Source organism: Nomascus leucogenys, chromosome 3 (assembly GCF_006542625.1).
Source record: "Nomascus leucogenys isolate Asia chromosome 3, Asia_NLE_v1, whole genome shotgun sequence".
NCBI lineage: Eukaryota > Metazoa > Chordata > Mammalia > Primates > Hylobatidae > Nomascus > Nomascus leucogenys.
Genome location: NC_044383.1, coordinates 76,410,933 through 76,438,378, shown reverse-complemented (window position 1 = coordinate 76,438,378; position 27,446 = coordinate 76,410,933). Strand labels below are relative to the sequence as shown.

Below are 27,446 nucleotides of genomic sequence, written 5' to 3'. Positions count from 1 at the left end.
AGAATATGAATATCTTTCTTGAAGGGAACTGAACCTCACCTGTGGCTCAGTCACTTGTAGTTTCTAGTTCACTTACCCTTCAGGTTTTGAGTGGTTCAGCCTAAGTTTGGCACAGTCCTAGATGTGGGATCTGAATCATTGCTATGATTTCTGTCTTTCAGATAGTGTAAGGATCACTAGATTTCCCTTGAGAGTAAAAGATCGAAAGCATTCCCAGCACCTTCTTTGCTTGGGGGAAAAATAAAAGCAACTAGTAATTTTCACCATTAATTCAGTAAGATTCTAAGAAGTGTAAACTTGCTTTTCTCACCATTGTTGAAAACAGCCCACTCAGGTTTCTTAATTACATCAGTGAATACGGTTATTTTGGTACTTTGGGAACACTAGTAGCTGGACCTGGTCTGTCCAGAGATGACATTTAATTGGATGGTTTAAGTTGTAGGAACCCAAAAGATGGGCTTCACAATGGCAAACCATTAAATGGTCACCCTTTGAACCATATATACACTTCCTCTTGGCTCATCATCCTGACTTCCGTCATTCCTATGGGACTAAGGATAATACTTTGTGTTCGGGCAGAATCATTCCCTGTGCACCACCAGCACAGTGTGCAGCTCTTGGGCCACCACCAACAGTTACACAAGCTGTGTACTTTGTAAATCCCAGGAGTACAACTCACGTCCATAGTTTTTGCAAATAGATTCCCTAGAGTCGCGTGGTGTTTGACTAAGCAGCTCTTCACAGCAATCATAGGAGAAACCAAAGACCCCATCACCCAGATATGATGCTGATGGTTACAACCAGTATTAAATCACAGAAGTCACAAACCAGATGCCTTCAGGGGCCTGGCAAATAATATAAATGAGTGAAGTAGGTTGTACATAGGACAGTAGGAAGTGATGGGACAAGGACCTACTCCACCAAAAGGCGTCTAAATTCAACAAAAAACAAGAAGCCAGGTGCAGTAGAGTGCACCTGTACTACTCAGGAGGCTACTCAGGAGGCTGACGCAGGAGGATCCCTTGAGCCCAGGAGTTTGAGACAAGCCTGGGCAACATAGCAAGACCCCATCTTTAAAAAAATAATACCTTGGGAGGCCGAGGCGGGCAGATTATGAGGTCAGGAGTTTGAGGCCAGCCTGGCCAACGTGGTGAAGCCCCATCTCTACTAAAAATACAAAATAGTAGCCAGGCGTGGTGGTGCGCACCTATAATCCCAGCTACTCGGGAGGCTGAGGCAGGAGAATGGCTTGAACCTGGGAGGTGGAGGTTGCAGTGAGCCAAGATCACACCATTGCACTCCAGCCTGGGTGACAGGGCGAGACCCTGCCTCAAAAATAATAATAATAATTAAAATTTTAAAACACTATTTGTGTTTGTCTGTTTGATAGACAAACAAGATATGGGTAGTGGAGGTTTCTTCAAATCCCAGACCCTTGTTAAGCAACATCTGCTATTACCCCTGCTGAGCAGGAAAGCAGCCCGCTGATAAAAGTGAGGACTGGGGCCAGGTGCAGCAGCTCACGCCTGTCATCCTGGTACTTCAGGAGGCCAAAGCGGGAAGACCACTTGAGTTCAGGAGTTCAAGACTGTCTTGGGCAACATAGGGAGACCCCATCTCTACAAAAGATTTAAAAATTAGCTAGAGGTGGTGGCACACACCTGTGGTCTCAGCTACTCAGGAGGCTGAGGAGGGAGGATTGCCTGAGCTCAGGAGATCGAGGCTGCAAGTGAGCCATGATCACACCAGTGCACTCCAGCCTGGGTGACAGAGTGAGAACATGTCTCAAAAAAATAAATAAATAAATAAGGACTGCATAAGCACTAGCATTTTCACATTCGTATCCTTGTTACATACTCAGCATAGAGTGCCCCATTACCACTCCGCATACCACTAGCAAGTAGGTAGCTAGAGAGATCCCGACACTAGAAGCAAAAGGACAGATCAGCTAAATGACATACTGGGGCTGGGATAAGGAGTGGAGACTGGGTACCAAGTAACGGGAAGGCAGAGGAATGGCAGCTGCAGTGTAGCCAGGGGATCCTGAGCTGGCCTTTCCCTAACTGTGCTGTTGGGGACATACTTAACTAGCTGTCCTGCCATGAGGACTAGGTGAGATGATAAATACAGAAATTCTCAGCACAGCCCTTATCATCTAGTAGGCATTTGACAAACATAAGTCTCTTTTTAAAGGCAGAGTCTTGCTCTGTTGCCCAGGTTGGACTGGAACTCTTGAGCTCAAGGGATCCTCCTGCCTTGAATTATTTACCACAAATACAATACCAAGGCAGTAAAATCTAAAGGAAACTGGGATACAAATGTATATGACATAACCTTAAAGTTTCTTTTTAGATCAAATCCCTGATAATTGCTTATTTCCATGGCATTGGAAAAGGCATTTTAAATAAGAGGCACACTGTACAGACATCACACAAAAATCTATTTGGCCTTTTAAATGAGAATTTGCTGTGTGTTCCCATTTAAGTGAGAATTTGCTGTGTGTTGATTTTCTTTCTTCCTCCCCCTGTAAAATGATTATCATCCCTGCATCATCTACATCCTCGAAACCATTGAAACATTCTGGTTGCTCACGTATCTGAAATCTTCAGGTAGAACTAGATCCTTTTTTTTCTTATGAAACGCAAATTCATATTTTCAGTAATCCAGCTCTAAGTATCTTGTTGCTGGAACATGCAAGCCAGCCCCAGTGGCATTTTCTTTTGAGGCTCTGTCATTGTTTCTGAGGCCTCCTTTGAAGAGCCCTCCCCCTCTGCTCAGGGCACCTGCCTGTGGACGCACGCGCTGGGCATTGTTTTCCTGACTTGCTGTGTGCACACTGAAATGTCCCTGCAGGCTCAATGGTAATTGTCACACTTAGCTCAGTGAGTGATTTCATAAAATTTGAATTAAGTGGTAAATAAGCAAACATTCTAAATACTACCTTAGAAAGTAGCTTTCTGGAACTAATTGGCATTTGGTTCAAAGGATATAAGAAAAACCATTAGATTAGCTCGTTGGAAATCTTTAAACCTCATCATAATCCTATCGCCGAATTTGAATCGACTTCTGGCCCTGCCCTCCTCTTATTCACACTTGACCCATCCACACTCCCTTGGCAGCCAACCGCTGTGCTCCTCAAGGGGGCCAGCACAGCCAGGCCTGAGAGTTCCTCCTAGGAGCCTGAAACTTCCAAATGCAAACTGCCACCCCTCCCCCCCACTCCTCATCCACTTTAGGCCAAATCCAGATCTGCCGTCCAGCGACTGTCCAGTTGTGCAATTCCACCCCCAAATCCCAATTCCTTATGAGCCACGCCATCACCAGCACATTAGAGCCACTCACAGAGCCCAGCATAGCCTCTAAACTGAAAGAGAGACAAAAATAGAGGGAGGCCTCCTTCTAGAAATCAAGGAATAATTGAATTATCTTGCTTTTTAAAAAAAAAAACAAATAGCAATCCCTAGGATTTCTAGGATTTGAGTGTTTGTTCCCCACTGAAAAACACACCCAGGTAATTGTGTCAGCAAATAGTAGGAGATAAACCACTATACTTAGTACTTTCATTACATAATAAAGCAGATCATTCAATTTTATAATGAGTAAGTATATGTTGTGCTAAGAGATGAAGAGAAAGTAGTTGATGTGCTAAGCATTGCAGGGCCGTTCTTCCACTGCTCATTAGCATGACATCTCCTTAGCTATAGTCATGGAGGCCATTTTGGGCTGGATGCCAACCATGACGGAAGTAGCATCACAACTATGAAGTTCAGTCGTACAGCGTGTCAAGTTCAGAGGACAGGGAGGGGATGTGCTTCCTTAGAAGATGCTCAGCCCACAGTGGGTTTGCACATCAATACTATTCTTACATGGCTGCTTGGCTCCCTCACAGAATGCTAGGGGAAGAGCGGCTGTTAAAAGGTTACTGCCAAGGTCTCACCACCTTTCTCTGGCTTGCTTCCTGTGTCCTTGTACCCTCTAGAGAAGGGGACAGGTTCATGCAGGGAACGGCTACAGGCTGGGGGTGAGTATGGCCCCTGCAGGTAGACCTTATGTTTTCCTTGGTATAAATAGATTTCAGGTTTGTACTTGCTTGTGCTCTCTATCTTTTGCTTTCTCTCTCTCACTCAACATTTTGGGGCAAATCTCACTTTTCAGTGCTATACAGGAAAGAAAGCTGACCCAGAAGGATTCTAAAGAAAAGGCATTTGTTGTTAAGTCTTAACCACAGGCTGCAATAAAGAACATTCCTGCAGCAACACTGCCAAGCACAGATGCCAACAAGGAAATTATGGAATCTTCTTGTCTTGAAGTTTTTAGAGGATATGAAAGCTGTTAATGTCTCTGGGATGGTTTAGGTTCAGTCTTTTAAGGAAGCAATAAGACAGTCATGATTATCTTTGGGCAACCCTTTCAGTATGTAATAGTACAGACAGTTAACGCCACAGCACAGGGTGACAAGAGCATTCTGAGTCTGAGGGTGAGGGCAAGGGAAGGTGGAGTTTTGGTGGGAAACAGGGGTGAAGTCTTCGGGAAGTGGCATGACCAGGACGAGAAGGGCAAAACACTCACCTAGCCCAGAGCACAGAGCCTGCCCTTTGGCCTCACCCCATTCACCTAAACAAAACTCTGAAGAAGACACCACCACTCTTTACCTGAAAAAGAGTAATGGGCAGATTTTTTTAAACTGGGATCATCAGCCATGAGGGGCTGGGAAAAACCACACTCTGGGCCTTGGTATCACTGCATGTGAGGTCTTCAGCAAACCAGTCTTCCTCTCTGGGCTTCTGTTTCCTCACTCATTTATTTATTCATTCAACAAATATTTGTCAAGACCCTGCTATGTAACCAGGAGGCATAATTCTAGGTGCTGGGCGAACCTAGCTCACATTCCAGTGGGGAGGAGGAGGAAAGAGAGGAAATTAATCAGTGTTAAATATACTTTGTTAGATGCCATTGTGGAAAATAAAACAGAGAAGGGAGTCAGGGTACGAGTATTACAATTTTTTAAAAAGTGGTCAAGAAAAGCCTGTTTGAGGGGGTGACTTTTAAAGAGAGACCTGGAGCAGGTGAGGGAGCTGGCTGTGCTGATGTCTAGGGAAAGGGTGAGCCAGACAGGAGGAATCGCAAGGAGGCTGTGGTGGGCAGGGCATGTTTGCCACCCAGGAGCAGAGTGAGCCACGGCAGGGTGGGGAGAGGTGAGTCAGAGAGGTGATAGGCCAGACTGTGCACCTCATTGAGCAATTGGCCTTTTTTTTGGAACAAGCTGGCCACTGGAGAGTTTCACAGGTCATTTTGAGTGCCACATGAAAATAAATTGGAAGAGGGCCAGTGCAGAAGCAGGGAAAAGACACAAGAGGCTAAGACAGTAACCCAGGTGTGACCTGATGGCCTACACCAGGGTGATAGCAGTGACATGGTGGTTGGTGTCAGATTCTGGTGATATTTTGAAGGTAGAGCTCATGGGAATTTCTATTTGTTGGATACAAGGTGGGAGAGAGAGAGAGGAGTCACAGATAACATCCAGGCTTAGGGCCTGAGCTATTGGAAGAATGGAGTTGGCATTAACTGAGATGGGTGAAGTGAAGACTGAGAGGAGTAGGATTGGGGACTGGGGTAGAATTGGGAATTTTGTTTATTTGTTTGTTTTTTGAGACAGAGTCTCACTGTGTCGCTCAGGCTGGAGTCCGGTGGCACAATCTCAGCTCACTGCCACCTCCACCTCCCAGGTTCAAGCAATTCTCCTGCCTCAGCCTCACAAGTAGCTGGGATTACAGGCGTGCACCACCACGCCTGGCTAATTTTTGTATTTTTAGTAGAGACAGGATTTTGCCATGTTGGCCAGGCTGGTCTCAAACTCCTGACTTCAAGTGATCCACTTGTCTCGGCCTCCCAAAGTGCTGGGATTAAGGCGTGAGCCACCGCTCCTGGCCTTCTATTTTGTATATTAAGTTTGAGATGCCTGTTCACATCTAAGTAAAGGTGTCTAGTATGCAGTTGGATTTACATGGCCAGAACTCATGGGAGAAGTCTATCCTGGAGATAAAAGTTGTAATACCAGAATATTGGGAATACTGAAAGCAACAAGACTACATACGATCACCAAGGAAGTGAGTGGAGCTAGAAAGGAAAGGAAGTCCCAGGATTGAGACTTGGAGCTTTCTCGAATTAACAGGTCGGGGAGATGAAGAGGAGCAAGCCTGAGGTGGGAGGAAAAGCAAGAAAGCATAGTGCGTGGTAAGCCAGGTGAAGAAAGCATTTCGAGGAGGAGAGAGCCGTCAACTAGGTCAAATGATGCTGACTGTCAGCGAAGATGAAGGCCAAAAACTGACCATCTGGCAATTTGGAGGCCATTTGTGATTTCGTTGAGCACTTTTGGGGGAGCAGTAGAAACAAAAAACAATTTGATTGTGTTCTGGAGAGAATAAGGCTTTTGAGTGAAAGGGAGCAGAGAAGTAGATTAGTAGCTGGAGGGAAACGGTGTCAAAAGAGGTTTCATTTGGTTTTTCATTTTAAGTAGGGAGAAATCCCAACATGTTTGTACTCTGGTGAACATTACCATTGCTCACTCACACCCAGTTTTCCTCTGTCCTAGACACACAGGAAGACTAAATTTGTAATCAGGTAGGCCATATGACTAGATCTAGCTGATGAAATGGGAGGTGAGGACTCTGCTCCAAGGCAGTCAAAAGTAGGTATGAGTTCTTTATGCTTTGTCCCATCCACTTAGCTGGTGTCAAAGGACTCTAGAGTGATGAAGCTGTAGCCTAGGTCCCTGAGTCACTGTTGGAAGAGAGCCAGCAAAAGCCATCTGATTCAGATCAGACTCTGACATGATGAAAAATAAACTTTTAAGTTAATTAAGCACTTAGGATTCGGTGTTTCTGGATGTGAAGTCAATCTGGCTGCAACATCTGTCACCCCAGCATCGCCAGGTTGATTGGGCTGATCTGGGTGGCTCGGCGGGTGTCATTTCCCTCCCTCACTGCTTCGCGTGTGTCCCTCCTGAAGCTGCAGGCTTGGTTGAAGAGGACGACCTTCCCTGATAGAGGAGGACCATTCTTCATTCACAGGTATATATATAGCTGTGCTCCCTGCTAGAAGCTCCAAACAATCTCTCAAGATGTGGTGTTTTATTTGTTAGCACAGCAAAGCCTAACCTGTCCTAATACCTGGGCTGAAGGGAAAGTTCCAAAAGAGAGAGAAAAGTTGATGATGCAGGAGACAGAAGTCCAGTTGCCTTGAGTATGCAACAGAGGATGGGATCTACTAACCAAATGGCCAGACAAAATAAGTCACATCCTAAGCTGAAAATGATGGATTGGGGCTGGATGCTCTCTGAGGTCCTAGCCTATGTCACACAAGTTTACAGTCCTTGAACTTGGCTAGCTTCCTATTGGAGGAAGAGAGAAAAAATCCTGTTTGTCAGGAAGAGTGGAGGGATGTTTGGATTGAGAGGTAGAGAAAAGCCATAAAGATGGGAGGCAAACTGGCCAGGAAGGGAGAGAACCACAGGACTCCAGAAGAGGCACAAGCTCAGTTCTCCCACTTTTATGACTTTTCCTTGACTTTTCAGAAAGAGCCTTCCTTACAGGCATTCACAGGAGATGACAGCTAAAGAGTGGAAAAAGACCCCTGGGCTATCTGATCACCTAGAACATAGGCAGATCATGGCTCTTTAACCATGTCAGAAGGTGTTAAGATTTTGAGAAAATTAGTTCACATTTAATGACCTCAATTTCAATATGAGTATATAAGGAGTAACAATGCTAGTTACCAGTTTGACTTGCAGGGCCGCTGTTCAGATAAGTGAAATGTGATGTGTTAAACTTCTTGGAAGGATGGTGCTATAGAAACAGTAGGTGTTATTATTCCCCTAAAAGGAAAGAACAGTCTTCTCTGATGAAATGGCTGTTACCTCAGAATCCTCATTAAAAGCTGTGGTGCAATTTTCCAAGTTGGCGTTGGTAAGACTTGGCAGCAGATAAAAAAAAAGCAAATAAATAAGAAGTCAAAATATTTCAGGTAACTACTTGCTGGCAAATGAGAAGTTTTCAAGTCCTAGAATCATGCTGATAATTTTGAAATGCCTAAAGGCAGAACTTATTTATAGTAACGCAGAGGTGACTGCTAGCCCTGAAATGTGGGCTTCAGTCTCAGATGGAGTTGCGATCAGGCAGCGTCACAGAAAGGGGAGCTAATACTATTGTGACTCCATCCCTGGAGGCTGTGGCGCTGATACAGAGGGAGGGAAATCTAGTGTGAAAATAGCCACAGCAATAGCTAATTTTAAAACTGAGACACATAAGCTGTTTCCAAACCTCTTACATTTTTTAAATCCTGAGGCCAGTACGCCTATTTAAAGAAACTTATGCAGAAATGCGTTCCTCTTTTGGCATAGTAGTAGGAGTTGAGTAGACAAAAACCTAAGACACATCTAAAAATCATTTTAAGTGACCTGATTTCAAAGCCATTTTTAAGATTTCTTTTCACTATGCCTATTTATCCCTATCTGATGTAGGATGACCACAATAATCAACATTTTGAAATAGATTTATGACAAGGCCTCTGAAAGTAAACTTGTTTGCATCAGTTTTTTTAAAATAGTTACCAGTGTATCTATTCATTTTTAAAGTCCTCTATATATGAACAAAATATCCTTTATGTTTCTTTCTTTCTCCCATTATGGAGTCTCTTAGCTATTTCAATTAAAATTAATAATAGCTTTAAAGACAAAGTTCAGAGCTATAAAGTTCCTCACTTGATCAGTCATCATAACTATTATTTTGTCGTAGTTAATCATAGAACCCGGGCCTTTACCAAGGTACTTAATTAAACTTTTTAATTTATGATAAGAATTTAAATAGCACTTGTGAGAGTTTTTCAAAATTATTTCTACTTCCCATCCAGATTACACCCTACACCCTTGGAAAAAAAAAAAAAAAAGGTGTGACAAAGAGACATCATGGCTGTCAGCCAAGGGTATTGTAGGTCACGCCAGCACGAACTGGCAGCAAGCCATTGTCCAATTAGCATGGCTTCATCCTTGCAGAGTAATCACTCTTTGAGTAGATGGTTGAGTCACTCACGATGCAGTGGTGCTTCACTTGAGCCAGTCCTTCTTAGAATAGGTTTCCTGTTCACTGTGAATACCTGTCCTCATTTGCCAGTACAAGTGCAGGATCATTTAGGCTGAAAGCTGAATAGAAGACAAACATTGATTATGTATCTCATTTCTCTTGCTTCCTGAAAACTGAGATTGCAGTTAAACAGTGAAAGCGCAGTGTGTTTTTTAAGTGAGTTACAAGAAAACACAGTTTCCACACCAAAATACTCAGAGTTGGAATCCAAGAGTCAGTTTTTGTTCTGTCTTTTCTTTGGCAGCTTTAACATTTGGCACAAATCTGAGGATATCAATAAAGTTACCCAATAACCTTAATGGATTCGCATTCCATTCAAAAATTTGGAATGTCACCAAACGTCTTCAGGTTTCAACTCCATTGTTGGGGTGTTCATGACATTTCTGGTGGGTGTGCAGTTATAAAAGCAGACAGCTTTTGAAAGAGGCCCTTCTTATGGTGAGAACACCTGGAATCTTGGTTGGATAAGCTGTAAGCCAGGAAATTGATTCAGGAATTTTTTAATAAAATGGATCATACCCAGGCATTGGAGTGATGCATGGTGGTCAGTTTAAAAAAAAAAGAAAGAAAGAAAGCTGTTCTTAAAAGCACAAAGAAAATAGAATAAAATTGTGGGCACTAATCAGTTAATACCTTTATTTTCTTGTTTGTTTGGGTTCTGAACCAAATTACAGGCTAGAAAAAGAATTGGCTTGTTTTGCTTTGAGGAGTGGAGAAGCAATTACATAATAGCACTTCTGGTTTCCTAGGATCTCGGAAGTGTTCTTTTTTGCCATTAACTTGGTACACATAGTAAAACTCATCACTTTGCCATAGACTCCTAAAATATGTTGACAGTCTCTGTAACTGACATTGGCACCACCTCCAAGCTAGCTAGTAATGCAGTGAGCTTTGCTGAGATGGACTTTCGTGTGCAGCCTGGCGAAGGCTGTTTGTGAAAAAGTTAATGCATTCCACACCCTGGGTGGGATGGAGCCAGGCCTCCAACGTGAGCACATTTTTGACTGACTGGCAGCAAAGAGAAATACTGGCAGCTGTTCCCAAGCAAGGCCAAAAGTTGGCCAAGGGAGAAAAAAAAAATGTTGGGATTTAGCCAATGAAAGATTCCTGGGCTTAGAAGAAAACCAAAGGAAGGATACAGAAGGTCACAATTACAGGCCTCCAGCTTGTTGAAGAAACACCTATTTCATTTTATCTTCTGTTTTATAAAGGACAGTTATTAAATGTCATTGTTACTCATCTTTTCCTGATTATTTTTAAGCCATCATTTTCTATTGATTTAATTTTTGTATTCTTTATATGCAAAAACCAAATGACAGATGATTCTTCCCAAAAGTTTTACATAGATGACATCATTCCTGGAGGTGGCATTAACAACCAGAACTGGGTAGGGCAGGGCAGTCTATGAGCAGTGGCCACACCCTTGGGTTTATCAAGCCAGGTTGAGTGGCACCAGTCAAATGGAAGGTGGTATATGGGTCACTTTGAAGATCTGTCCAGAGAAACCCTTCTGATGCCTCCCTGCTTATCTGTTGTTCTTGTTTTATATGATAGTTAAGAAAAGAGAAGTGTAAGGAAAACAGGAAGTTACTAAAAAGGCCAGGAGAATGGCTGTTAACAGACAGGACCCTCAAGTGTCTTGCTCTGTAAAGATGAACACTCTACTACCATGAGAGGTGTTCTGATGTGTGCACTGTTTGTTTCCCACTGAATGCCTTAGTCTATGTGGGAGTATTCTTTGTGTTTCTTATATCTGCCAAGTGGATCTGTAGTAGCCCAGGAATTGAATTGTATCCCTACAAATAGGAAGGTGGAAAGATTAAAAATGTGGAACACCCAGATTCAGGGTAAGAACTTCATAGTTTGGGAAATCAGGGAAGATAACTGAAGATACTAAGGGAAGATAATTGAAGCACACTTTTCGTAACTGGAGATTTTTTTGGATGAGTTAAATGCATTCAATTTACAAGGTGTTCATGTAGAGAAGTGCAGTAACCTTTCAAAGTTCTATTTAACAAAGTATTTCCATTCCTCCTATTTAAGGCTGCTTTAGTAGATGTTGACCAGATATCTCATTCACTGACAAGAAGAAATAGCATCCCAACTATACAGGAGGGATTTCAGCTATATTAAAGGAGGATTTTATAACAGTGTAAGATGATAGACATGGGAGAGAGGCACCAAAAAATACAGAATTACATTCAGAGGAACATGCATGTATGTGTGTGCCCATGCACGTGTGCTTAAACCAGTTGCTTAATAAGACAAAATCCTTAAGTACAACACTTCATAGAAGCAGAGGAATGGACCACAAGACCCCAAAGGTCATTTCTTTGGGGGATTAACTTAGAAATGTAAAGCAAGATTACCTCCTTCAAAGAACCCACAATACAGTTGAAGAATCAAGAGAAAAACATAGAAATCAAAGGTGAATGATTCAAGAATATTCGTTGTAGATGGCAGGTTGTACTGGCAGTTGTTTGTGCTGCAGAAGTTCAGGTGGAGGGGAGGACAGGATTTTTCTTCCATCTCTTTCATGAAGTTTATCTCACCTAAAATCAACACCCACAGGATGGACAGGACTTCACTAGGGAGCAAGTGGGGAGAGACCCTTCAGGAGAGGACACTGGTGTGGCAAAGACCCAAAAAGAGGCACTTGCAGGACTTTGAGGAGGCAGCTTTTATCAGCACAAATGAGAGATTTGGGGAAATAAGTCAAAATACGGTCTCACTACATGGGGCCTTACTATGGAAGAATAAAATTTAGACAAAAGAATTTAGACTTGACCAGGTAAGCAATAGGAATTCATGAAACATTGTGAACCGAGAAGTGACATAATAAAAAACAGTTTAAGGAATATCTGTCTAGCAATGGAATGCATGTTGGATGGCAACACCAACCCACCACAGACAGAGAGCACAGTCAGGAGACACACCCTGAGCCTAGCGTAGGTGAGGAAGGTCTGCACCTAGGTGAAGAACTGGGAGAATGAGGAGGCCTTTCAGAGATACCAAGAAGTTGGGTAGAGAACACATGGGTGGGGAAAGAGGCCATCAAGATGGCCTTGATACGTATCTGTAGTGCTTTACATGTGCCTAAGGCACTGAGATCACAGAGCCAAAGATATAGACAGTTAGGAGGAACACCAGCATAGGCAATGACTGGAAACACTAGAAATTGCTGACCCCTTTGAGAAACAGGAAAAAAAAGGGCAGGGGCTGAGATTGAGCTCCAACATTTAGGCTCCATGGCTGGTTCCTCCACTAAGAACAAGGTATACTCCGAACTGCTGGTGTTAAACTTATCTTCATTTATTCGGAACATATTTAAGCCCCAACAGTTTATCAGACTGAGGAATATATATAGAGTTGCTCCCTAAATTACCTTTTAAGGGATATGCCTCCAAGTGATATCACGAGCATCAACTCTTACTTAGCATAGCTGAGTGCAAGATCCTGCAAGGGGACGCTAAATTTCTAAAGGACAAAGCACTTGTTCTCAAAGCTATTTGTAATCTAGTGCCACATATTTTTTGAAATGCCATGAACAAATTCCGGTACAGGTGATCACTCGGGGTCAAAGCCATTAAGGTGAATGTTTGATGGACACTATTATTATAATACCAAAACAACACATGCAGAAACAAAGTAACATCACACACACTCCTTTCTTGTCACAAGGGATAAGTCAGAACTGTGCACTGAAGGATCAGACTGCCTTCACAGTAACCCAGGCAGGGGTCAATCTGAGCATCACTCCTGGAGTGTCAGCCAAGTGTTAGGTATCTTCTGATCCAAATATTCATGAAATACATACCATCCCCACTGGCGTAGTCAGTATATAAGTTGACCTCATAAAGCTTTGAGATACAACTTCCAGTGAGAGAAAAATAAAGGATTAGAGGCACAAGCTTACGAACACCATGAGGAAGCAAAGGGGCAAATCTGGGGCAGTGGGGGGGTGGTGGTGTGGTGGATGGGTGAGGGTAATTCTACAGGACAACTTCTTGCAGGCCTGATTTCTTCAATAAGTCAGTGACATAAAAATGGACTGCACTAAGTTAAACAAGATTTAAGAGCTTTAAAACCCAGATGTAGTCCATGGTCCTGGAGTGGTTACTGGTTTACACAAACTGCTTATAAAAGACTTTGGAGTGGGGGAAATTGGAGAAACTCAAATATGATCCAAGTAGTTGATGAAAGGTGATGATCAGAAAAACGGGATGGAGGAAAGATATGCCCAGTATGATCTCACTGTGGTTAAAAATACAAATGTGAGTGCAAGTGGTGTGTACATACGAAGAGCCATGAGAACGTGTGCAAAGTAAAAATATCAACAGGGTGACCTGTGAATGGTAGAAATGTAATGGAGTTCTTTTTCTTTGCCTGCATTTTCTAATTTCTTACAGTGTACATTATTACATTTCTATAATGAAGAAAGGGTTATTTGAATGGGTAGGTGGATGGAAGGGAAGGAAGATCAGGAAAAGGATGGGGCATAGTACTGGAAAAACGAAACTCTGTAGTATGGCTTTGCTTGTGATTTCAAAGGTTCTGCATGCCCCATGGGATTTCTCCCTAAAGCCACCAGTGGGACCTAAGGGGACCAATGCTTCCTGGTCCCTTCCGTCCAACTCAGGGCTCTTCATTCTTCTAAGAACCAAAGTCCTAAACTTTGGCTGAATGGGCTTTCACTCACAGTCTCATTGGTTAAATGAAAATCCAAAAAGCAACAAAGGAACTCAATTAGATTTCTTCCATTTCCTTCTAATTTAAAGTTAGAAGACCTTTTTCCACATTTAAATTTTCCCAACCATTGAAACCTACAGATGCCTTTGCATTCCTATATGTTTTCTGGAGTTACATCTCTGGAAATGACTAGTGTCATTTTCAGTGGAAATAACTCATATGTTTTTCCAACTATCTGACTCTATGTCAGACACTGTATCTGACAGACGAGGAAATTCTTACCTTCTGGTCAAATCTTGTATGACTGTGAGGGAAGCAGGGAGTGTGAGGAAAGGGTGTCTGTCCTTCCCCATTCCCTTGGTATACACATACTGAAGTTGAAGAAAACGAGACTCCTTTTGTGGTTATTTTCAAACAAATATAAATGGCTATAAGTGTGTGCTTTGGTAAGTCACTCAATAAGCATAATGTACACTTTAGGCTCTGGTTGAGTATGGAATATCTCCAAGTAGCTGCTTCTTCAAGGATATATCAAAATGTTCAGTAATAAGGACATGTTTTCATATTAATCAGATGAATAATGACATTTTAAAAACTAATAGTAAAAGAGGCCATTTCCATCCTCAACTGGGTTTTATAAAAAAGAAGACATTTACCTTCTGAACCAGTTTATTCAAGTATAAAATATAGAAAAAAATTTCAAAAAAAAAAACATAAAGTCACCCTAGATCCTGGAAGTCCTGGGCCCTGGTGTCCTTGTAGTTCATGTCACCTTCCTCCCTATCCACATGTCACTTGAATTGGAGTCTGGGAACCATCTACTGTGGACCCTGTGGTAATGAGGTGGTTTCCCTCCATCATGCCCAAGATGTGGAAGAAGACAACTAATAGGTGTGTGACTGAGATTTCAGAAGAGTGAGTCAGAATAGAAGGTGATGCTATAATGGATCTGCACCTGTAAGGCTCACACTAATGTTTAAAATGACTTCACGCAAACTACTCGGTGGTCCATGGATTGCCAGGGTTTTCCTTACTTCCTTCTCAGGAGCCTCCAGAAATATCTTTTATCTTTTTTATCACTTTTTTTAAATCACAGTTTATCAGACTGAGGATACATATAGAGTTGCTCCCTAAATTACCTTCTAAGGGGTATGCCTCTCAAGTGATATCTTGGGAGATAAGTTTTTAAGTTTTATTAAGTTAAGTGGTTTTCTCTTAACTCAATCCTTAGCTTGTTTTCGTGTGACTCTGCAGCATTTAACTTTTCTAATACATGTATATTATTAGTTCACTCCGGCTGCCATAGCAAAATACCACAGGCTGGGTGGCTTAAACAACAGAAATTCATTTTCTCGCACTTCTAGAGGCCAGAAGTCCAAGATCAGGGTGCTACTAGGGTTGGTTTCTGTTGAGGCCTCTCTTCAGGCTTACAGACAGCCACCTCCTTGTGTCCTCACATAGCCTTTCCTCTGTGCGTGTGTGGACAGAGAGTGCTCTGGTGTCTCTCCTTCTTATAAGGACATCACTTCTATCCAATTAGGGCCCCACCCTTGTGACCTCATTTAACCTTAATTACCTTTGTAAAGGCCCTGCCTCCAAATAGAATCGCACTGGGGATTAGGGCTTCAATATGTGTTAAAGAGTAAACTTTATAACAACCTACTAAAAAACTCTATAGCAACCTAGGAAAAAAATAATAGATTTGTACAGATACAAAACAACATACGCACAAAGTTATCCACATACAGCCACACAATCAATCATGTACTGTGTAGCCATAAGAAAGAAAAAAGTTCTCTGTGAATCGATGTGGAGTAATTTCTTTGTTTTTTTGTTTGTTTTTGTTTTTTTCTTTTTTTTGTGACAGAGTTTTGCTCTTGTTGCCCAGGCTGGAGTGCAGTGGCACGATCTCGGCTCACCACAACCTCCGCCTCCTGGGTTCAGGTGATATTCTCCTGCCTCAGCCTCCCAAGTAGCTGAGATTACAGGCATGCACCACCATGCCTGGCTAATTTTGTACTTTTAGTAGAGATGGGGTTTCTCCATGCTGGTCAGGCTGGTCTCAAACTCCTGACCTCAGGGGATCCACCTGCCTTGGCTTCCCAAAGTGCTGGGATTATAGGCATGAGCCACCTCGCCTGGCCCCAATATGGAGTAATTTCTGAGATGTATTTTTAAGCAGAAAAACAAGTTGCAGAGGGATATGTACACTATATATGTTATGCTTCCTTTTGTGCAAAGAAAGGAAAATAATATATAATTGTAACACATAAATATATATGTGTGATTTACAAATATATACTCATGCATACATTTGCATACTTTGTAAAAAGAAACAGAAAGGATAAACAGGAAACTAGTGGAAAAGATTACCTATAGAAAGTAGGTGGCAACAGAGTGAAAGGTTTGGGATAGGAGTGAGACTCTGTGTCTTTTTGTTCAGTATTGACTTTTGAACCAATTAAATGTTTTAAGTAGTCAAGAAATTAAAATCTAATCAACAAAGATGAAAATCAGCAGACCTAAAAATTTAAAACAAACAAAAATGAACTCACTGTATATTAAAATAATAAACTAGAAAACAAATAAATTAGGTTAACTTTTAAACATAATGCTGTGACTAGACATCCTCTGTGGAACATTCTTTAAGACAACTGGCCTGAACTTTCCAAAGATATCACTGTCGTGAAAGACAAAATGATGGGGGGATTGCCCTAGATTAAAAGAGACTAATGAGACCAAATGCATTGAGTGATCCTTGATTGGCTCCCAGATTGAAAAAAAAAATCTATAAAGGACATCCTTGGAGCACTTTGGAGAATCTGAATGTAGACTGTATATTAATTTATAATATTGTATCAACATTACTTTTCTTGGGTGGAAAAATGGTATTTTGGTTTTGTAGAATGGTCTCGTTCTCAGGAGATATATGCAGAAGTATTTAGTGGTGAAATGTCATGGTGTCGGCAATTTACTTCCAAATGGTTCTGGGAAAACATATATGCATGTGTGTGTGTGTGCGTGCACGCACGCATGCGTGAACAGGACTGTATAGATATACATTGAGAGAAGAGAGCACACAAATTTAGCAAATGTAATGATTTAACACAGTCTGTTTCCTCCCAACATTCCAGATTCACCCCCAGCTGAATCCAGACTAAAAGTATGTGGGTATATGATTCTTCCATCTTTTCTGTGGATTGGAATTTTCAAGATCAGGAAAGTTGGGGAAAATAACTAATGGATTTTGATTGGTTTTGTCATGAAGGTTCTCCATTCATTGAAGAAATATTTACTGAGCACCTGCTCTGTGTTAAGCCGTTTTAAGTGCTAGGGTTATAGCAATGAATAAGACAGAGTAAGTTGGAGTTCTTATGGGCCTACAAGTATTGTGGAGGGCAAATAAGAAAACAAGACAATTTAAATTATTGTAAGTCCTAGAAGCAAAGTAAAGTAGAGTGATGTGATAGATAGTAATTGAGGGAAGTGCAACATTAGATGGGATGGCCAAGGAAGGCTTCCCAAAGGAGAAGAACTTTGTGTTGAAACCTGAATGACCAGAAGGAGCTGTTCATTCATTTAACAGATTTGCATTGAGCATCTACTGTGTGCACTGTTGAAGGTACTAGGGATACAAAACAGGCAAAACTCTGAGCTTTCACAGAGCTTATGTCCCAATTAGGGATGACAGACAGTAAGCAGGAATACCAAGTTAGTGATCAGCAACATAAGAGAAAATAAATCTAGGAGGAGGGGAGTAGTTAGGGAGGACAGGAGTTGGAATTGTGAATACGGTAGTTAAGACAGGGCTCAGTGAGAAGGTGACATACGAACATGGACCAGAGATTGGAGGGGTCAGTGGGGGCGGGTTTTGGGAGGAGAGAGACCAGCCAAGGTGGATAGGTTGCTTTCACGATTTTAGTTTTTCTTGCAAACGGATTAGAAATGGGATGTGAAATAAAGAAAAAAAACAGCCAGTATGACTATGGATTTTGGCCTGAAGAAGCAGAAAAGTGTCTGGGAGAGGAGACACAGGGTTGGGTAGGTGGATGGCAAGATGAGTAGGTGACCAGCAGCCATGAAGAAAGAGTCTAGCGGATGAAAAACACAAAAGCTTAAAGTTCTGTTGAGAATTTCGCAGCAGACTTGTGCAAGGGTAATTAGGAGTTTGCCTTACAAAAACTCTTCAATAGAATTTTTTCATTTACAAATTAACCTATTGATAAGTTGAGCTCAATCAGCTCCAATGAAAATGTTAACTCCCAGTTTGCACCGACTCCTGTCTCCAAGGGTCTAGCTCACCACATGGAGCTGCTGTAGGAGGCCTCCCTTGTTCTTGATGCCGAATGGAAGTTGTGGTGGGAAAGGGAGAATATGTGTTGGAGATGTGGCCCTATTCATAGTGACATATGAGGTGGCGTTGTGGGAGTGGCCCCACAAGGTTCAGCTGGAGTGTAACAGTGGTTCCCAGACATTTTTTGCCAATGATCCCTCTGACATGTGACTAAATTTCACAGACGCCTTTCAGTTTTGAAGCCAAATTTCTCTTCCTTCTATGCCCCACGCATGAGTCCATGAGGGACACACATTCTAAGCATATTTCGTTCCTCAAGAGCAGGCTCTGGCAGCTTTGAGACTATTCATTCGCATTCCATTGCCTCTTCTGCTCTCCCTCCAAGATTCCTACAGAGACTGCTCTTAAAATAATGCAGCCTTATTTATTCAGATTCCTCCTCCCCCAGGAAGATGCTGAGAGCATTTCATGAGAATTCTTCAAGAATTGCTGAGGTTCTATGGACTTCAGAGAATGTGCTTGACATGGGAACAACTTGGGCCCTTAGTAGATGCTTCTTGATGGAGGTGATGAGCCTTGAGCCCACCTGCCAGGAGGACCTTCTCCTGCAACTGTAACGCATGCTGCCAACATAATGCAGCCCCGGAGGATATCCCAGGGGACTCCCTTTCTGGCCAGCACCTAAGCAGAAGGGAGGTGGATTTGCCCTCTCTCTCTCGCTCTGTATGCCCTCGCTTCCCACCTCCCTGGGTTTATTTTCAAAGCTATATTGATGAAATAAGCCCACCACATAAAAAAGTTACTAAATGATTCCATTTATGTGACATACCTAAAGTACTCAAATTCATAGAAACAGAAAGTCAAGTGGTGGTTACCGGGGGTGTGAGGAGGTGGAAAAGGAGAGTTGTTTAATGGGTATAGATTTTCAGATTTCCAAGATGAAAAGGTTCTGGAGATTTGTTTTACAATAGTGTCAATATATTTAACACTACCAAACTGTGTACATTTCTAGGTCACATGAAATATTTCTGAAAAGAGTATGATTGTTTTAGCATACAGGGCGTTCTTCCTTGCTCCATCTTGCAGAACTGGAGGGACATGCTCTGTGCCAGCACAGCCATCTGTGATCGGGGCCATGAGAGGTCAAGAGAAGGTCCTTCCACTGCTCAATGCACAGCATGACACCTTGGTTCGATTGTTCACCTCAAATTTGTGTCTAGAGTTCGACCTAGATTCAGTAATTAGATCAAGGTTGCAGACCTGAGGGAACCACCCAAAAGTTTTTAACCCAGAGTCAGGTGCTAACCATTGTCACAGAAAACAGATGGCTAAACGGGAGCTCTAGACAGGGGACCTCCAGGAGTTAGGCAGTCCCATCATTGCATGAACTTCTCTTTTGCCTTTGCCTCCAGTTGCTCATAAGAAATGATTTTCTTTCCTAATTTTTGCCCAGTTTTGATAAATAATAGATATGTATTGGATATCAACCATGAGTAAATGCCAGTACTTGCAGCCATCTTTTAGAGTATGTCCTTCACCCTCCTCTCCTTATTTCATTGTCTTGCATCCTCCAGCTCTTCTACTTGTAGTCAGATCTTCTGGTTTCTTTTCCACTTGTTAGCAAAGATTCTGAGATTACCCGGTTCTGTCCTAAAACCTGTCTGAGGAGCTATTACGGAGGAAAGGCTTTGAGCTATTTTCTCCCGTCATTTTAGGGTGTATAGAATGGCAGGATGTGTACAACATTTATAATTTTTTTAATGGCTCAGTTATTATGTCAAGCCCAAGAAAATACAAGATGGGGCAGGCTGCTGTCCATTCAAACAAAACTGTGGGTCTGTGTGACTGACTACCCTTGCTCACCTGATAGGCCCAAGTAGAAAAGGCTTATTTTTCAGTGAGGGAAATTAATGCCTGGAAAAATACTATATAAACGTGACGAAATTCAGACTGCTGTGGTCTACATTTATTTAATTTCAAGCTTCTGCAACAGTACAGATGGATTTGTGTTGAACAGGAATGATGGCCTTTGAAAACTTACATAAGAAATTATTGACTTCATTTTTTTAAAATACTGCCTTCTACTTCATCCTATCAATGCTCCCTGTGTTTCCTGCGAATTGTTCATGATCTCAGCAAACTGGTTGGACTAGGCCAGCATTCCAAACTAAAGTGGATCAAAGTAGGTGTCATTCATAGACTTATAGGAGACTTGGAGAAGTTCAAGAGAGCTCTCTCTGTTTTGCTAGTGGTATCCAGAGTAAATGAAAATACTATCAACCTTGTCTTTCTTCCTGGTCAGCTTTATGCTGAGGGAATACTAAGAACCATAACACCTGTTAGGCTGTTGTGCTATAAGGCGAGAAGCATCAAGGATTGGAGGTTAAAAAATAAGGCATCTTAGAGTCCAGGCCCCATCCAATTTGAAATTTTTTTTTATAATAATGGCATAGATACCTCTCCAGCCTCTGCTTGAACACGTGCAACAATGAGGAGCTCACCACCACTGAAGAGAGCTCCTTCCTCCATTTTATACAACCGTGACTACTAGCAAGTTCTTCCTTATTTGTGGCAGAAATCGATCTACCTTAAAATTTCACTCATGATCCCGTTTACACCCTCTGGCATGAAAGAGAACAGATCTAATCTCATCTTTACATGGTAGCCTGTTAGCTCTCTGAAGGCAACTCTTATGGGGTGCCCATGAGTCTGCCTTTCTCGGTGTTTAATGTACTTCTGCCATTCCACATGCCACCTGGGGCATGGACTCAGTGATCAGTGTGATCCCTCACACACAGCCAGGACCAAGTTTGACAGCCTCAATCTGATTTGAGTGGTAAAGAGCAGAGCAGAGGTGTGATTCGCTGTCTGCATCACGCATCTTTCACTGTAGCTCAGGATCATCAGGGTAAGTTTCCTGGCACCTGTGTCACCATACTGACCCAACTCCTTAAGCCAGGACTCTCCCATCCTCTTCTTACAAAGTTGATTTTTTTAATCCTGGTACAGGATTTGACATCTATTTTTGTTAAATCTTCATGCATTTAACACATAATATCAGCCTGGGTCATCATTTGGGATCCTGATTCTATCTCCTGGAGTAGCTCACCAGTTGCCACTCACATCTTTTCTAAGACAGAGAGACAAGTTAAGTGTGACAGAGTAAGTGACGGAAGGCTGGGTCACATCACCAGACACTTCTCTTTGAGTTGCAGTTGACATTGATCCATCAAGCAGCTACTCATTGCTCAATTTTACTATCTCCAGACCTCATTGTTTCATATTATTCAAAGAGTGACCTAAAGATGTCAGCTGACTCACTGAAATCCTGGGATGCTATTTCTGCTGCATTCTCTGAGCAGTAATCCCATCAAAACCAGAAATGAAGTTATTTTGGCATGACTTGTTCCTAATGAAGCTTGAATCATCTGCCACTTTCCTGTCTAGGTTCTGAGTGGGTGATGGTTTGTTTGCCAAGCTCAGAAAGATCAAGTATACAATTCAGATGGAGGTGTTGTTAACAGACTTTGTTTTACTCACCAAGAGCATCAGAACATTCAGAGAGCGGGTGGAAAGGTTTTTTAAGTGCCACCTAAACATTCAAATTTAGTGACAGGGAAAATGTCAGAGAAAAGAATGCTCCATTATGTGTATTCATTATAAAAATTAAAAGAAAACTTTAAAAAAATCATTCACTACAATTCTTGGGAGAATGGCTGAAAAGATTGGGATATTATTAAAAACCAGAAATGGAAGCTGGATATTAGGGAAAAAACAAAAACTTTGAATCCCTGAAGCCCACAGTGCTGCAAATCTCTATTAGAGAGAAAGCAAGCTGAACAAAAACGCAGTAGGAGGCAGCCTCTTTCAGGCAAGGCCAGCGATCCAGGGCCAGCGTCCCTAGGAGAAATATGCCCACAAGGATTCTGGACAATGGAATGAGCTTGTAAACTCCACAGGAAAAAAAAAAAAAAAAAACTCACACTTTAACATACACACCAAAAAAAGCCATCCTTACAGAGCTCCCCCATCCATGGCCCAGGCACTAACAGCCCATCCCCTCCACAGGCAGGGGGCTGAGTTCAGTTTGCCACCGCAACTATCAGTCTCCCCAGCTTTGTCTTTCCATTCTCTGGTCTCTGCCTTTCTCAGATGCAAGGCTTAAGAAGACCTTATAAGTCCGGCCGTAACAGGACCAGGGAGCACGCGGGCAGCAGCCCACACCCGCATCCCTCCAGCCCCACACTGTCTTCACACAGCTGTACTTTGGTTTCTCAAGCTCCTTCTTTCCAGCATCAGAAATGATTGAGTCCTGAAAAATGCCACTGTGGAGTGATTGTTGACTCCCTTCCTCCTAGCCCTGGCGTCTGCCTGCTCATCCACAACCATTGGCAGCTGTTGGAAGGGGCTTTCAATTGCCTTGCTTCTTGCTGAACTGCTTTAACACCAGTTTCCTAAGAGCTCAGCTACACAAGAAAGGTGAGAACAAAATGGCAGAAGAGTTACAGAAGTCCCCTTTGTTTGAGTATTCCGATTTTCCCCCCATTTTGCAGGGAAACAGCCTCTGACAAAAGCTGCAGAGCCCCTGCCCAGCTGAGGCCCTCTAGAGCTGACCAGTTGAGATGATCTCATGTGTCTGTCCCAGGGGCAGCCCTGTGTCATTCTCAGGGACATGACCCAGGAGTGCCGGACGGATGGATGTCTGTGCGTTGTTAATGTGAGAATCTTAGCATCCCGCCCCCACTGGACTGCTGCCACCTCCCCGCAGCATCTGGAGTTGTGAACTAGACAGAGAGGAGATGGCCTGTCACCACAGAGGCTGGAAGCTGCCGCCAGGGCCCCCTGAGGCCACCCACAAAACCCAGACTCCCCCCAGCCCCTCCAGCAGATGAGAATCCCAGGTGGCCACCTCAGTTGTTTACTTCCCTGCAAAGGATTGAGAACCACAGTAGATGTTTGGAAACTTCTGTGCTCTCCTAAATGTTAATCCGTTAATTCTCACTAGCCCCAGGAAAGATAGCAATGCTGCCACTGCTGTTGTTGACTGATGATTAATGCTTCGTGTCTCCAACACTTTGCTACCTATTAGTACTTCACCCCTGCAAGCACCCACCGCCCACCACATGGAAGTAACTCACAGTCCTATCCCTGGAAAATAGGAAAGGCCACGGCCAAATGTCTCCTGCCTGAGGACTCAGCCAGGATAATTGTTTGGGTTCCTAGTATTTCCCAGAATAGGAATATGTACAGCATAACCTAAAAGTGAAATGACTTCAGGTGGCATATGGAGAATTTTTTTCAAAATAATTATGTTTATCTTAATATGTATTGCAGAAAGTATGATTCAAGTGTTAAACTTGAGATTTTGCAGATATTGCTTAGGACAAGTTTCTTTTTAAACTATATTTAAAGAAGAAAATGAGTTGCAATTAGAGAAAATATTACAATTCTAACAGTGGGTCCTAAGTACCTGTAGTTTGGGAAACAAACCATAATTCAGTACTTTTTCAGTCCACCAGCCCTGCCTGTTTTGTACAATCTCTACTCACAGAAAACCACAGTAGCATCTTGTCAGGAACACCTATTATCCTAAATTGTGTGTAGAATATAGGAACAGGCTTTTAGGGTTCAGTACATGTAGATGAACACACTCGTGTGTGCTTCTTTCACTCAGCCATTCTTGGTTATCTGATTTATTTTTTCCAAAATATCCTAGCTCTTCTGCTTGGATTCCCTAAGCATCTGTCCAGCCTCCTCTCCTATGTCTGTAGCCCTCTTTATGGTGAGGGTAGAGAATGACATTCTAGCTTACTAGTGCTTTGTGTGCATTACTTGTTTAGGACTAATTTAGATGATTTACAATAATCCTCTCATTTCTCTGTGACCATATCTTTCTTCCCTCCTTTTCTCTTTTCTTGTGTTTCAGTTCAATGAAGTTATTTAAAAGGCCTGTTTTTTTGACTTTTGTGGACATCTTGTAATTGTAGATATTCTACAGAATGGATGTGGAGGGCAGTGGGCTTGATATTAATAACACTGCTTTCTGTTACTAAAATACAGTTTATGGAGAGGACGTGGTGGGAGAGAGGACAGGTCCATTGAGCCTGATTAAAACGAGCCTTGAATGCCATGCTGAAGGGCTTGGGTTTTATTCTGCAAGAAGCAAAGAGATAAGGTGACTGTCATCAGGAAGGTCAATCAGGCACCTATACAAAGGAAGGATTGGGGAACAAAGAGACAACAGCCAGGTTGTTGCAATGGACTAAGCAAGGAGTAATAAGGCCATGAAATAAGCATGTGTGTTGTCCCCCATAACTGTATAACCATTCCAACAAAGTGGCTCTAACACATTTTCTTTTCCCCACTCCTGCTAGAATATGTTTTCCATTTTGATTACTCTTACATGTTTCAATACCGCCAAGTAGCCTTTTCTGTGATGATGGAAATGTTCTTCTGCACTGGCCAATATGGTACCCAGTGGCCACACGTGTGACTAAGGGACTGACTTTTTAATCTTATTTATTTATTTATTTATTTTTTGGACGGAGTTTCACTCTTGTCACCCAGGCTGAGTGCAGTGGCGTGATCTCAGCTCACTGCAACCTCTGCCTCCTGGGTTCAAGTGATTCTCCTGCCTCAGCCTCCTGAGTAGCTGGGATTACAGATGCCTGCCACCACACCCAGCTAATTTTTGTATTTTTAGTAGAGACAGGGTTTCACCACATTGGCCAGGCTGGTCTCGAACTCCTGACCTCAGGTGATCTGCCTGCCTCTGCCTCCCAAAGTGCTGTGATTACAGGCATGAGCCGCCACGCCTGGCTATTTTACTTAATTTTAATTAAAGAGACACGTGTGACAACCCTATTGGACAGTGCAGGACTGGAGTACAAGTTCCAAGTGTCATGCCTGCCTTTTCACAGAGCTGAGCACATAGTAGGTACTCAATAAATATGATGGAATGAATAAATACAAAGAAGCACTATAAAACAGAAGCAAAGATGATGTCCTATTCAAATCCATATACTCCTTTCAGGAGAATTTTGGCACCCGCTTAAAGAAGGAGGCAGAGGATGGGGATTTCCTCTACACATTTAGGATATTCCCAGATTTTAAACTGAAGCTCTCAGCACCTGCAGATGGGGTCAAATCAAGGCAAAGGGAACCAATGAAAGCTGGGCAATGGGCAAGGCCAAGGCCAGCGTCTGTCCTGTGGTCCCTGCCTTCTTGGTCTCTGTTTCTGGGTCTTCCAATGCCCATGCTTTTTTTGAAACATGTTAAGAGTAATCATCAAAATGAAAAACATATTCTGCAGGAATGGGGAAAAGAAAACTTATTAGGGCCACTTTGTTAGAATGGCTGAAGAGATATGGGGGAGATTGTGCGTGATTTGGAATGAGGGGCTCAGAACCCAAGACCCGGCCCTGCTCGCCATGGCTCTGTAACCTTGATTAAGTTGCTTATACTCTCCAAACCACAGTTGCCTAGAAAATGAGAATAAGAATCATAATACCTCATTTACCGAGTTGTTGGGAGGAACAAATAATAGGAAAATCGTGTTTTATAATCCATAAAGTATTATTCAGATATTTATTATGGTACACACAAGCTGGAGTGATATCCGAACATACTCCTGAAAAGCACAGCTATATTAAAATATAATTCTTATATGTGCCTTTTGGAAAAAGAAAAATAACTTATCAAATTCTATCTGCATCCAAAACAGAACCTAAACAATCCAAATCAGACTTTTATCTCTTTTAATATTAAAAAAAAAACCCTCTGAGAAAGCTGATGCCACAGCCTTTTTCTAGTAGCTTGTTATGATTCAGTATGTGTGCTGCCAGGATGTTCCTTGTGTCTTTCCATCCTATCTCTGCCCTTTTAGATGCGGTAGTGACCTCTCTACCCCACCCCCGCGTGCCCAAGACCGCCTCCCACTTGCCACTGTAGCCTCTTCACTCTCTTCTCTCATCTTCCCTGCTCTATATTTTACCATCTGCCTCAGGCCCACTGTTTTAGACTCTTTTCTCTATGAGCTGACCTCCCTGAACTTACAAATTCTCGTGCAGCACTTGTCACCTTTCCTTAAGAAATATCTTTTTGGCCAGGCACAGTGGCTCACACCTGTAATCTGTAATCCCAACACTTTGGGAGGCTGAGGTGGGAGGATTGCTTGAGCCTGGGAGATAAAGGCTGCAGTGAGCAGTGGTCTCCGCACTACACTCCAGCCTGGGAAACAGAATAAGATCTTGTCTCCAAAAAAAAAAAAAGAAACAAATCTCTAGCAACCTGCATCTCACAGACCCATCACTTCCTCTCCTGCCCTACCGACATATCCCTTTCTTCAATCTCTGTAATTATAGCACAGAGTTGGTTATCAGGAGCTCTGTATAACTCTGTCAAATAATATATTGCATTGATTTAGGTATATCAAATCACACGCTTCCTCTGGGTAACTACTTACAAGAAAGGCTCAAAGCTTTGCTTGTGTGTCAACTTCTCATGCTGTTCCCCAGACCCAGGATTTTTAAAGAGAATCCACTTGAAAATAATGTTACCACTAAAATTATTTTCTTGCTAATAATTTCATTTCTCCAAGACTTTCTTAACTTTGACCTCTTTTCTGATCTTTTTATTTTTTTCTCAGTTTTAATATACTTAAATAAGGAGCCATAAACTGTAGACAAATAGATGCTTGTCAATTCAGCGAACATGAATATCAATTGGCAGTTTTTCCCATTATATTCCCCAATACTTTCTCTCACTGAGAATGTGTTCTCTCTTTAACTCTGTTTAAAACAGGAATCGGCCGGGCGCGGTGGCTCACTCCTGTAATCCCAGCACCTTGGGAGGCCGAGGCGGGTGGATCACGAGGTCAGGAGATCGAGACCATCCTGGCTAACACGGTGAAACCCTGTCTCTACTAAAAATACAAAAAAAAAAAAAATTAGCCAGGCCTGGTGTCAGGCACCTGTAGTCCCGGCTACTCGGGAGGCTGAGGCAGGAGAATGACGTGAACCCGGGAGGCGGAGCTTGCAGTGAGCCGAGATCACGCCACTGCACTCCAGCCTGGGCGACAGAGTGAGACTGTCTTAAAAAAAAAAAAAGCAAATCACGATTAACCCTATTAGTTTTTATCATATTTAAGCTAAAACAACTATTGTCTATCTTGTATTTGGGTTATGTTTTTTTTTCTTCCCAAAATACCAACATCTAATTAAGCCTAATCAGAATTTGGACCATTTGTCATCTTTAAACTTTAATTCAAACGTCTCTTTGTGGTTAATACACAAGGAAGAAGAACATTCTAACCCCATTCACTGGTT

At 42.4% G+C, this 27,446-nt stretch overlaps 1 protein-coding gene across 2 annotated transcripts in view; it reads left to right on the top strand.

Moving 5' to 3' along the window:
- BACH2 (BTB domain and CNC homolog 2) overlaps positions 1 to 27,446 on the top strand; it is a 374,233-nt gene that overhangs the window by 292,110 nt on the left and 54,677 nt on the right. The window lies entirely within an intron of this gene.